The sequence below is a fragment of the Canis lupus genome, chromosome 1 (genome assembly GCF_048164855.1).
Source record: "Canis lupus baileyi chromosome 1, mCanLup2.hap1, whole genome shotgun sequence".
NCBI lineage: Eukaryota > Metazoa > Chordata > Mammalia > Carnivora > Canidae > Canis > Canis lupus.
The window spans coordinates 26837354-26848673 of NC_132838.1; positions in this window are offsets into that span (position 1 = coordinate 26837354).

Below are 11320 nucleotides of genomic sequence, written 5' to 3' on the forward strand. Positions count from 1 at the left end.
CTAACAGCCTTTGCCAGAAGGAGTCAAGTAAACATGGCAAAGAAATGTTTTTCTCCTTTAGGGAATATTGACTTTTCTCTTTCCTGTGACTGTTGGTTTTCTTTTTTTTTTTTTTTTTTTTCTCCTTACCCTACCTGGAAACAGTTATAGTTGCTATAATCATATCAAACTAAATACACGGAGATGAATTAGCCTTGAAAGTACTTAGCATTAACACATGGTAGAATCAATGTAGTCAACATGATTTAGAATAATTAAACTTTTGTGAGACTTCCCATTTTCCTTTACCCTGTGTTTGCTTAATTTCTTTGGATAGTCATAACTTTTGGCACTTCAATTTGAAATGTTGTACTTGCTTTTACACTAAATCAAAGACAATTTTTTACTAAGTTTCAAAGTGAAAGGAATGGAATAAGCAAAAAACAGTGGGGCTGATGCGATCAGGAAAATATAATGTAATTGCCAGCTTAAAAGGAAATTATCATGATTGAGGGTAGAATTTGATTTCTAATGACTCATGATTCTTAAAATATATTTTACCTGTCATTCAATAGCAAAAAAATAATTTTATTTTTCACACCAGCTGACTTTTTGACTTTCAGAGTTTTCTCTGTAAATGATTTTTAAATTGTAGGAAAGGCCCAGTAAACTTTTAATGCTTTCTTGTATCTCAGTGTATATTTAGGAAACATCAGGATATACGTTAATCTAATATTTCTGGTAATTTAAATTGGTCATGTGCAAAGGAAACACTTCTATTAAATGCCTGAACACTTCCTATATTATCAGTCTTATTTCCTCACAATAATGAAAGTAGAAGTCCTTGCTATTTCGAAAATCCTTCGACTTGAAGCAGGCTAAGGATTTATAGTGTTTATGCCCATAAAACATCTAATGAATGCAGCTTTTTTTTTTTAAAAATCGGAATGTTCAGTTAAGCCTCTAGAAAAATCAGTGTCTTCACAACTGTAAGGTCACAACGATGAGTGCTTGGTTTGCTTTTTTTACTCTGTGAACAGCAGTCTGGGCTCTACAGGCAGGCTCCTACAGTAAGCCTTCTTATCTTCCAGGGCCACACGGTGAAGGCGCGTGTCACAGCCGTAGACACCACCAGGGGGGGCCCGAGGACAGCACCTGTTTGCATAGTAGGCTGAAGGGCCCTGCCAAAGGAGTGGAAAAGATCACCCCAAAGTGAGAGAACTCTAAGTTGGATCCACCTCAGCCGTGGTGATGTCACCTCTTAGGGTAATGGCCTTGTGCAAATCGTCTTCAATCACCAGGAATGGACAAGGCCGTTGCCATCATCAGGTAAACCTCTTTACTTTGTGACCGAATCTACTGAGATCTGTAGAGAGTAAAGGACTTGTCCAAAGCTCTGACTGTGGGCTGTGGTAGGACAGGGACTAGAATGGAGGTCTCCAGATTGTCCCTTCACAGCTTCTTCTGCTCGACCATGCTATCTCCTCGTATTGAAAGTACCGCTAGGGAAGTTCATGCCTTGCCTTTGCCCTGGCACCATTGTCCTTTTCAACACCGGTGAATAGAAAATCATCTCTGCCCCTGAACCTCCAGGTTTTAATGAACAGATATTGAGAGCATTCCCTCTGTACCCCTTCCTTAGAGATTCTTGTGGAAGAGAACAGGATTCACTTCGAGGACTTTGTGTTCTATTTAGGGAAACCGCATTCCTACTGGAGTGTGTCCTAAGTCTTTCCTCACTTTTTATCTCTACTTTTCCAGTGTGCGCCAGCTGCAGGATCTTTCTAATTTCTATAGTAAGGACTTTGTTGGCCCCTTGTCAAAACTAACAAAATCTCTCATGCCAAAAAATACATTCGAAACTAATATTTTAAAATATATTAAGATGTCTGTGTTACAATGCATGTTAAAAACCCATTTTCAACTGTTCCAGGTCCAAAGTCTTCAGGTAAAAACCTATGTTCCTGCTTTGTTCGAGAGCCTTTGCTGTCTTCGTAAACAACCGAGGTTAAGCCTATATTATGGATCTGGGGGAAGCCCACTGCACAACATAAATTAGAATTAGAATCATAACGGAAACCTCTTAGAGAACCTATCGATTTTAATATGTCTGGTCCATAGAGGCGACTTCAGTGAGTGCTTCCTCCTCCTCTGACAGCTGCTCTGCTATGGCCAGAGCTTGGACTAATGAGGTTACAGCTGTCAGGGTTAATCAACAGCTCCAAATATGAACAAGGAATTGGGTAGCTGGTTCCAGTTAATTTGTGCAAATGTACAGATTGGGTGGGCAATATTTACACTAGTGACTCAAAACAAACTTTCAGGAATTGAGCCAAGTATGATCTCACTAGTTCTCAGTGCTACCCTGGGGAGATAAGACACAAATTACAGATACAGGAGATGGAATACAACAGAGTTCATAGCTCAAACTACCCATGAAAAGCCCATTTATATCTAGCATGCTTTCCTCTGAAGTGAGTATCTGATTCAATTTCCAATACTTGAGTCTGGTCATCCCTGAAAAAGTTCTCAAAACATCCTGATGATTCAGCTGGGGATTTGTGCGTCTTTTACCCTTGCCACGGGACTTTATGTAAGAGCACTTTGAGAGCATCCAAAGTGAGCACCACAATTGCTGCACATCCATTTTGTTATGAAAACATCATTCTATTAATATAAATACAGACTGCATCTGCCAGGGCTAACTAGAACAGGTGCAAAGTCTTTAGATGCTTGCTTGTACTGAGAAATGAAGAGAGTGGACAAACAGTTTTCTGTGGTGGCGCTGCTGGTGTCAATGTAACATTCATCTCTGTTGCATTCCTTGATGTTCATGGAAGGTAGCCCGGGGAAACTCAATACCACTGGCTTGTAGGGGAGAGAGGGAGGAAGGAGGAAGAGAAAGACAGCGACGACATGGTCTCTAGGATTCTGTTTACGCAAATACTCTCCTCTTGATCTGGGGCTCGCATGGGTTATGTATAGAGTGAATTCTGTTGGATCTCCTGCTGCAAGTTATGGGATGCTGCCAACATAAATATTCTGCTGGTTCTGAATTTAGCAAACAGCTTACCGGCTCCTGATGTTTCTGTTCTTCCTCCCCCCACCCCCTTTTTTTTTAATCTTATCCATGTGACTGCCACTGTGTTGCCCATGGTTTCAAATTCACTTTGTAGTTTTCCAGGCAAGAGAAAGTCATTGCCTAAAAGACACATCTGGGTTCCTGTCCCTATGATCAGAGTTATATCAAGATTTTACTTGGTTTCATGAAATGAAAGCATGAGACACCTACCATTTATAGCACCATCTTAATAAAATAAGACAGCATGATCTGCAACATCATTGTGGATCTTAAGTGTGGGATTTTACACTTTTGGGGAGCCCATCCTCAGAAGTGAGCTCCTCAGGAGATAGGAGTGTGCCACAAACAGCGTACATATACACGCATACATATAGGATAGCCTAGGGCAGGTTGTTTTCAGTCCCAGCATGGCAGTCTCTCCCACAGCGGTAGGTGCAATTCTAAAATGGCCGGATGCCTGGGGGGCTCAGCGGTTGAGTGTCTGCCTTGGGCTCAAGTCATGATCCTGCAGTCCTGGAATCGAGTCCCTCATCAGGCTCCCCACAGGGAGCTTGCCTCTCCCTCTGCCTGTGTCTCCGCCTCTCTCTCTCTGTGTCTCTAATGAATGAATAAGTAAAATGTCTAAAAAAAAAAAAAAAAGGAATTCTAAAATGGCTTCCAGGATTCCTGTCTCCTGTGGCACACATCCTGTGTAATCTCTTCCTGTGAATGTGATGGGATACTGTTCTTGAGATTCCCTTGTGTTATGTATGGCAGAGGGGGAAGCATTTTGAGGATGTAATTAAGGTCCCTAATCAGTTGACCTTGAGTTAATTAAAAGAGAGATTATTCTAAGTAGTCTGACCTAAAGAAGCCCTTTAAAAGAGAACCAGAAGCCTTCCCTGAGGTCAGGGAGATTCTCTGCTGGCTTTGAAATCATCTGCTACACTGTGAGAAGGCCCCATGGCAAGAACTACAGTGCCCTCGGGGGCTGAGACAGACCTCCAGCTGCTGTCCAGAAAGAAAGCAGGGACTTGGTCCTAGAGCAGCAAGGGACTGAACTGAGTCACAACCATAGGAATTTAGAAGAGAACCCCGAACCCTGGGTGAGCTCACAACCTTGGATGATGCCTTAACTTCCGTCAGCTGAGACCTTGAGCCAGGAACCCAGTCAGCTGTGAAATGATAGAGGAGTGTCACTTTATGCTACTAAGTTTGTGCTCATTTGTTACATGGTCATAGAAAATGAATATACCTATGTATATTCAATTCAGTACAAATTGTATCTAAACTTTGAACATCCCCAGTTGTTAGGAAAGAAGAAAGTGTACCCACACTGTGGACACCACAAATTACCTGGTAGAAGGAACTTCAAATTATAAATGGTGGCAGTGGTTGCGACATTCTTATCAAACATCTCATTTTCTTCTCTGTCTTAGGGTTAGTCTCTACTCTTTCATTTCTCAAAAGGGATTGGCGTTTGTTGGAATTCTGATTTAAGGCTTTAAAGTGCAGCATCGTAATTAAGATGCATCATATTTTTGTTACGGGATTTATTAATTATTTATTAATTATTTTGTTATGTTATTTGTTATGAGGGTTCCTAGCTTTTCCTTTGAGCCAGCTTCTTTGTCTTCAGTGTTATACTATATGTTGGCAAATCAAACTCCAATAAAAAAAATATACAAATAAATAAATAAATAAGAGATAATATTTTGGCTTTATAATGAAAAACTCAGAAGGAAAAGACAATGGCAGGCACAAATGCCAGGTTTGGGGACTTTGTTTAGAGGAATTTGTCAGGCAGGGACATAAGTAGGGATTCCATATACCTGGTGCTAATGGCATTGTCCAGCATGTAGGTGATATTAATAGATTAAAAAAAAAAAAACTACGTTAAACATGGACATAGATGCTAGGCAAAAGTGGGATTTTAAAGAGGCATTCTTTGTTCTGCAAATCCTCTCAATGGTTTTAAAATTTGAAATAAATGACTGAGGGGTTTTTTGAGGGCTTACTTTTGTAAGCCGGACTCTGTCCTTTGAACTATGTAACACTCAAAGTCTGGACCACAGAGGAGCAAAGATTTGTACACATAAATTGGACACAAAATCTTGAGTGTTTATAATGGTCCTGGCACTGAGTCTCTATGGCCACTGTCATGTATGAGAGGCAGGTCCTGCCGCAGTGCTGCTGATATCATGGGGGCCACACCAGGAATTCTATCTGCATCTGTTGTTGATAAAGTCAGCAGGACAAGGGCCAACTCAGACACACCCACAGGCTTTGGCAGAGGCTCCTCCAGCAGAGCTCATGCATGCCCAATTCGTACTCCTGAGCAGAAATGAAATGATTTTTTCAGCTTTGATTTCATCTCACAGTTTGCAAGTTCAGTTTAGTTGCTACTATTCTGAATCATATAGAGGAATGTAAAATTTTAAGGAAAAAGGATAAGATATGGTTTATATTTGAAGTGGTTATTATTATTTTTAATGAAACACCAATGTACAAAGGCGAGGTAGCAATATGTGAAAAGGGAAAGCTGTGTGTTCTTTTTAGAATAAGCATTAGCAAACTACAGCCTGTGAGCCAAAGCCAGCTAGTCCCTCTTTTTTATAAATAAAGTTTTATTGCAACACAGCCATGTTCATTTGGTAATGTAGTACTTATGGCTGTCTTCATGCTATGATGGCAGAAGTGAGTAGTTGCAACAGAGACTGTCTGGCAAAGATTAAAATATTTCTACCTGTTCCTTTATGAAAATATTTGCTTACCACTATTTTCAAAAACCTTCCCTTATATATTGTTATCATGGAAAGCCATTGAAAGTATCCCTGCAGTAGCAAAGTTTGGTCATTTGGAAAGATTTAAAGAAAGCATTTATATGGATCAATTTGGAAATTGTCCAGCTCTGAAAACAATAATTAACAGTAACTGTGCTTTTACCCAAGCTAAGTGTTTTGCAAGCATTACCCTATTTCATCCCCAAACAACTCTATCAGGTACTATTATTTCTATTTTACAAGATTAAGAAAAAAAACAAAACCCTGAAGCTGTGTTGGGACAAGAAACTGGCAACAGACTGCTCCTTGTTGCATTGGGGATTCAAACTCATGTACCCATGTCCATCTGAATCTGGAGCCTGGGATCTAAATATCATACTACAATAATGTGTTAAGATGGTTAATAAATACTGGCACCCTCTACACAAGGCAACCAAAAAAAAAAAAAAGAAAGAGAAATTTTCTATTTTTTGGGTCAAATGCATATTTTGGAATTGAAAATACATAGTATAAAAATGGTATAAAATAAAAATAATAGATTTATTTTACTCACTAAAGATGAACTTACCAATATAATAATTTTATACTATGTTTTGCCTGAAATTTTTTATTTTTATTTCTTATCTCTGAGGAGCGAGAGCCATCACTGATCCAACAAACATTTACTAGTGTTTATTTTGGCCACGTGCCCCACAGCCATGGAAGACCCCCTTTCCTCTAGATGGAGGGATGTTAATTCACAGAAGCCTTCATTTTTGCCCTCAGGACAAGGAGAAAATGATGCTTACCACATCGACCCACTTCTTAGGTTAGAGCTTCCACATATGAAAAGGCAGATTTCCAAGGCTACTTTAGTTAAGATTTGTGTGGCAAGGAATCTCCAGCCTAACCTAGGATGTCAGTGAGAAGCCCTCCATAAATGCTAGTAAATGAGATCGGACAGGATTGGTTTGCCTGTGAATAAAATAAGGCTTTCATTTACTAAAGTTTGGAAAGAAGTCTCTGAAGGCCATGAAAACTGGGGATTAGGGAGCATCAGTTATAATTTTTTTTTTTTTTTACATTAAAAGTTTGCAATCATTCCTTGAAAATATAGTCAGAGCAGTAGTTCTCAACTGGGGGTGATTTTGCCTCTCAGGGAATATTTGAAAACGTCTGTGCCTGTTGTCACAGGCCTGGGGGTGGTACAGCTGGCATCTAGTGAGTAGACATCAGGGATGCTACTAAACATCCAAAAGGTGCATTTGACAGTCCATGCCGGAGAATTATCTGACCAAAAATGGTATTGGTGCAGAAGATGAGAAACTCCAGCTTAGAGATTTTCTTAGTGTTTGGGGGCAGTGGAAAACGTATGCAGTTTAGATAGTTACATAGATGGAAGGAGGGAACAAGTCTAATTTGCTGAAGAAGAAGCTCACATCACAGCAGGGTAAAGCTAGCTTATACTCCTACAACTGCTACTGACTTCTTTGTGGGCAAAGAATAACTTTTTAGGTCCAGTTACTGCTTTTAAATATCCTGGAACATATCATTAGCATTTATACCAGCTTCCCAGGGCTGCCCTAACAAAGTACTACAGACCAAGAGGCTGGAACCGCAAGAAGGTACTGTCTCACAGTTTGGCAGCCTGGAATCCAAGACCACGGTGTCAGCAGAGTTGGTCCTTCCGAAGGGCTGTGAGGGACAATCTGGTGCATGCCTCTCTCCTAGCTCCAGGTGGTCTGCTGGCAATCTTGGCCTTCTGCCATTGTATCCCAGTTTTGCCTTTATCATCCCTGAGCGTGTCCAGTTTTTCCCCTTTTCATAAGGGCAACAGTCATGTTGGGTGAGAGCCCATCCTAATGACCTCATTTTCATTTTATCACTTTTGTAACATCTCTATCTCCAAATAAAGTCACATTCCGAGGCACAGGAAGTTAGGATTTGGACATATATTTCTGGGAAAGGGAGGGACACAATTCCACCTATACAGCACCACAGGCCAATACTATTTTAGAAATGGCCAGTTCAGTAGTTATGCATTTACACAATTTACTAGGCACCCGCTTTTCTTTTGAGACTCTACAAAGGCAGATATTTTGGAGCTACTCAGTGGGAAAGATTTAAATCAACTTTCCACTGATAAAATTAATATGAAAAGGATTTGGCTTTCAGTTCATTCATGGTAACTTTCTCTGCCACGGTAAGTCATCATAAAACTCCTTGCAAACCATCAGCAATGCAGAGTACATAAGCAAAAAAGGAAGATAAGTTTGTTTGCAGAAAGCTGCATTTGTCCTGCCCCTGAATATGAGCAACTTTAATTTCTGCTGAAAGGGACACTGAATTGGGCAGACTTGCCTACATTGCTGCCTGTTCACTTTTCTAAATGGCCTCCCTGCAGCTTGTGGTCACCTTTGGTGGTCGGGGGGCTATTTAAACAAAAGAGCCCAATGTGCTCGCTGCAATCCTGCCACCCTAAAGTGACCAGCCAAAATTACCTGTGACCTTTCCCAGGAGTATGAGCAGAAAAAACCTTCTCGAAAGAGAGAGCGATAAAGAAATTTGGGCTTCATTCTTTCATGGGTTTGCTCATAGGAATGTTTATTGGCAAGCTGCTAAGAATAAACCCAGTTATTGAAGAGGGAGTTGAGAAGTTGACAAGCATGGCTAAACCCAGCAGAGAAATTTGATGAGGAAATTAGATGCTGTGTAGATGGTGTGTAGTGATTAGTCTTCTGAAAGCCAGGATTATTATATAAGTAAGTGGGGGAAGGGCAGCTTATTGTGTCCAGCAGATTCCATTTATACAGGTAGTCTTCCAGCTAATTAGACCCATAATGCTGCACTCGTTTATAAATTTCTAGCAAACTCTTTTCTGTGGAGTACTTTAATGAGATAAAATACCAAAGCAGCAGCATTTTCCCTTCAAAACTAGATCTCAGCAAAAGGAAATAAAAATTTAAAAATGTACAGCTAAAACCTAGTCCTGTAAGAGGTTTTTTAGACTTTATATATTCACTAATATTCGGATTTGTGTGCACTGACAGCAATGAAGAACACTGGCTATATCAGGAAGAGCCCTACAGTCCCACAAAGGAGAGAAAAGGGATGCATTAAAAACCTTAAGTGAGCATTTAAAAATCTCATTCAGTGCCTTGTATCCCAACCAGCCCAAACAGCTCATCTTTGCAACCTCCAATTCTCAAATAATTGTTCATTCTGAAAGGCTTTTTCTCAAGGGAGAATAATACCTAGTGGGCTTACCTAGCACAGCACTTGGCACATAATAAGTGCTCAAGAGTGAATTCTTTCCTTCCTCATTTTAATTCCCATCTTCACCCTGACTACCCCTCACATGGTCATGCACTGAATGCAAAGTACCATGTGTTGGTGAAAAATGGTACAAAACCAGTTATCTTGGCTGTGTACATGGTGTGACACTCTGTTAGTACTGTGCTGTGCCCTCTGCATTGTCACAGACAACCAGAGCAGCTGCAGATTAAATGGCTTGTTTAAATCACAGTAAATTGGGGATCCCTGGGTGGCTAAGTGGTTTAGCGTCTGCCTTTTGCCCAGGGTGTGATCCTGGAGTCCCTGGATCGAGTCCCTGGATCGAGTCCCTGGATCGAGTCCCCGGATCGAGTCCCCGGATCGAGTCCCACATCGGGCTCCCTGTATGGAGCCTGCTTCATCCTCTGCCTGTGTCTCTGCCTCTCTCTCTCTCTGTGTCTCTCATGAATAAATAAATAAAATCTTTAAAAAAATTGTGGTAAACAAATTTTATATGTGGATTTCTTTTTTTTTTTAAATATATATTTTTTTCAATTTTTATTTATTTATGATAGTCACAGAGAGAGAGAGAGAGAGAGGCAGAGACATAGGCCGAGGGAGAAGCAGGCTCCATGCACCGGGAGCCCGATGTGGGATTTGATCCCGGGTCTCCAGGATCGCGCCCTGGGCCAAAGGCAGGGGCCAAACCGCTGCGCCACCCAAGGATCCCTATATGTGGATTTCTTTGATGGCCATCATGACCCCTTTGTGTGAAAAACTCAGCTTTAGCAAGCCAAAACACTCAAGTGAATTCAAACGTGGTCCCTGTTTCTGATTGTACAGACCAGTGTTTCTGCCTGATGTTACAAGACAAAGTGACAAAGGATCTGCTTGCCCAGCATCAAGCACAAAACTAGCAAAACTACATCTTGGGGAATCTCTTAAAACCATTGCAGCCTTGAGTTTTTAAAAATTGTGCACTTCATCTGGTCTTGTATTCTTTGCTTTAGATGAACTCTTTGCTTTTGCAGGTTGACTGTTTAAACAATACATCTACCAGGTCACTCAAAAGAGGAGAGATATAGATTAATAATGAATTGATTTCTGGAGCTTACTTAGCTAACAAGGACAATTCATAATGAACCAATTCTCATCATAAGCAAGACATGCAACAAAGACTTCTTCAAGTTTTTCTGTGTTGAAATTGCACACACTGGCATGGATACCTTCAGTGGGTGATAGACATCATCAACATTATAAGTGGATAAATTTATTTTCCTCCTCTAACCTAAGTACAACCCCATATTTTGCACATATATGCATTGATTGATAAATGAAGCCGAAACAAACAAAAACCCCAATAAATTATTCATTACCAGGGATTTGTTATTTAAATGAAGTTAGCTTTTAAAAATATAGACTATACTTAATGGATACTACCCAGATTTTATAAATTCATGCCACTTGCAATAATAATAGCACTCAAATTGCACACATTGCAAAGAACTTCAAAGTTCTGTATGTATCTTTACCCACTCATTTCTTACAATGATTAAATGGGCCAGAAGTATTTTTAGTTCCATTTTACGGGTTAGAAAACTGAAGCCCAGAGAGCATAATTAATTTTCACAACATCACACAGCTAGTAAATGAACTGAGTCAAACCCAGGCAGTTTGGATCCAGACTGCATGCTCTTTTTTTTTTAATTTTTAAAATTTTTTTATGATAGTCACAGAGAGAGAGAAAGGCAGAGACACAGACAGATGGAGAAGCAGGCTCCATGCACCGGGAGCCCGACGTGGGACTCGATCCCGGGTCTCCAGGATGGCGCCCTGGGCCAAAGGCAGGCGCCAAACCGCTGTACCACCCAGGGATCCCCAGACTGCATGCTCTTAAACATCACATCACCTCTTAATGGAAAAGAGAGAAAGATAGAGAGCTCACAGTGGAAGGAAATTCTCAAGGAACCATCTCCAGTCAACTATGTAAGCTTTCACTTTAAACAATGAGAAAAAGAAGAGAATAATAAATCCAAGAGGTAGAAAATAACTAAAAGGTCAGAAACCAGTGAAATTGGAAACAAAACAATAAACGAAATCAGTCGACTAGCTTAGACACAAAACTAGGCAAAGAGGGTTAGGGCCTATTCATGACTTGTATTGAAACAATTGATTTTAGTTTTTGACTCATAAGTTAGAAAATTCATTTTTAGGACCTTAATATAATGTTAGCCCTAGTACTGAA